Source organism: Chinchilla lanigera, unplaced genomic scaffold (assembly GCF_000276665.1).
Source record: "Chinchilla lanigera isolate Chin_1 unplaced genomic scaffold, ChiLan1.0 scaffold00099, whole genome shotgun sequence".
Classification (NCBI taxonomy): domain Eukaryota; kingdom Metazoa; phylum Chordata; class Mammalia; order Rodentia; family Chinchillidae; genus Chinchilla; species Chinchilla lanigera.
In genome coordinates, this window is record NW_004955500.1 from 1,739,178 (window position 1) to 1,741,771 (window position 2,594).

At 39.7% G+C, this 2,594-nt stretch overlaps 1 protein-coding gene across 2 annotated transcripts in view; it reads right to left on the reverse strand.

Annotated features, from left to right (window-relative positions):
• Window positions 1-2,594, reverse strand: part of Zcrb1 (zinc finger CCHC-type and RNA binding motif 1) — a 100,073-nt gene that overhangs the window by 55,175 nt on the left and 42,304 nt on the right. The window lies entirely within an intron of this gene.

Sequence of the window (2,594 nt, forward strand, 5' to 3'; positions counted from 1 at the left end):
TTTTTTTTTTTGAGACAGGGTTTCACTGTGTAGTTCATACTGGCCTTGAGTCCACAATGTAGCCCAGGTTGGTGTGGAACTCCAGTGATCCTCCTGCCTCATCATACCCAGCTTTTTTTTTTTTTGCTGTAATTTTTTCTTTTTACTTTTTTTTTTTTTGTCTGAGACAGGGTCTCAGTGTGCAGTTCATGCTGTGCTTGACCTCACTTTGTAACCCATGCTGGTCTCGAACTCACCATGATCCTCCTGCCTCAGCCTCCGGAGAGTTGGGATTACAAGTGTGTGCCACTACTACTGGGTTTGTTTTGCTGTTTCTAAATGAAGTCCTACATTCTTTTTTTTTTTTCCTTGTGAGAAAGTGTGCTGCTGTGTAGTGCAGGCTGGACTTAAACCCACTACAAAGCCCACGCTGTCCTCGAATTCACAGTGATCCTCCTGCCTCAATCTTCCAAGTTCTACTGGATTGCCCAGTAAGATTTATCAGGATTATAGGGTATTTTTCATTTATGCTAATTTGTTTTTTACGAATTTTTTATTGGCTAAGTTTTCACAAAAATACAGTGTGCTCTGTAAGGAAGTTATAACCTCTATTAACATTTGGCATTATACTGAAGTTAAGTGTAGTGCTTTCACTAAAAAAAAGAAGTACTAGAAAAAATACAATAGTAAGATAAAATCCAATCTAAATCCTAGAGTTTAAATAAGATGTGTGTAATGCTTGATACAGTGGGTCAACTTGAGAAGTTTAGAAGTTTAATTAAGGGACTCAGCAGGGAGCCAGGGTCCTCACTTTGTAAACATCCTCATCCTGTGCAGGAGGAGGGCATGGAGATTATGAGAGTGCTACACTGACCCTGGGGATGGGTACCCTGCTTCTCATATAAGGGAGGAAAAGACGCTTGTGTCCCCGCTTTGTGCTCTTCCTGCTTTTGCTGTCTTCTATTGCCTTGCACTGCTGCCCCTGTGCCATGCCACCCTGCCTTGGAGCCAGCTGATTATGGATGGAAACCTGTACAGACTGTGAGCTAAATAAACCTTGCCTTCCTTGATTTCTGGTGTCGGGTATTTTGTCTCAGCAGGGAGAGAAAAGTAACCAAGACAATGTGTTTAAAAATAAATAAATGAATAAAAAAGATGTGTTTACACTGATGCTACATTCATGTATGGAGCTAGGCGTGGTAGCATGTACCTCTAATCCCAGCACTCAGGAGGCTGGGGGAGTAGGATCACCATGCGTTCTAGGCTAGCCTGGGTTACATTGTGAGTTCGACGCCAGCCTGCACTACATAGCAAGACACTGTCTCAAAAAAAAACCAACCAAAGTAAACAAAGGTATTTGTGTTAAGAATTTACCCACCTGTGGAAATGAAAACAAATAATTAAGATGCCATATGGGTATGTAGCGATTTTTGAAAGATGGATGTAACTAATAAAAATAGAATTTACCCACCTAAAATCTAAAGAAACTGCTTTATTTTTATTTTTTTGTCTTTTTGAGACAGGGTCTCGCTGTGCAGTTCAGGGTGCCCTTGAACTCACTTTGTAGCCCAGGCTGGTCTTGAACTCACAACGATCCTCCTGCCTCAGTCTCCTGAGTGTTGGGATTACAGGCGTGTGCCACCATGCCCGGCAAGAAACTGCTTTATGCTCCTGACTCAGTTTCAGTAGTTGTGGAGTTACAGGTGTGCACCACCATGTCCAGCTCTTAAAATTTCTCAAAAATTACTTAATGCACAATCCATATTTAGCCAACACTCTGTAATATATAAATTAAAAGCCATTAAGCATAGAAAACAAAGTATAATAAACTTAAGATGGCATACACAATAAAGTAGTGATTATTATCTTGCATTTTGTTCTCTTAAATTTTTTCCCCAAATCCATATGATGCGAGAAAGCCTTCTGTTATGATGGTGGCTCACACCTGTAATCCTAGCATGGGAAGCTGAAGCAAGAGGATCACCCCTAGTTGAAGGCCAGCCTGAACTATCTAGTGAGACCCTGTCTCAAAAAAAAAAGCCTTCTGCTATGGATTATTACTATGGTTTTTTTTTTTTTTTAACCCCATTTTAGTTTATTTTTATTGGTACATTTTAGATGGCTTTCATTGTACAGAATTTAAACTTGTACATGATGTATCTTGCTGCTGTTTTTATTTTCCATTCTCCTCCCCTTCTTTCAACTCCTCTTCCCCTTAGTTATAAAAGTTTGTTTCTATTTTTTCCTTCTATATTTTTTTCTTCTATCTCCATTCCTTTTCCCTCACCTCCCCTTATTACCATGTACACATTTGCTTCTCATTCCCCAATGTCCTCTTTACATTTTCATCCTTATTTACACTTTTGCTGTCTCATACCAGAGAAACAATGTGGCATTTACACACGTGTGTCCAATCAATTTTGTTTAAGAGTGTGGTCTCCAGTTCTATCCATTTACCTAGAAATATCTCAAGCTTATACTTCTTTATGGTAGAGTAGTACTTGACTGTATAGAAACCGTATCTCCTTTAACCATTCCTCAGTTTATGGGCATCTGGGCCATTTCCAAGACTGAGCTGTTACACCCTGTGCCACTATAAACATGGGTGCACATAT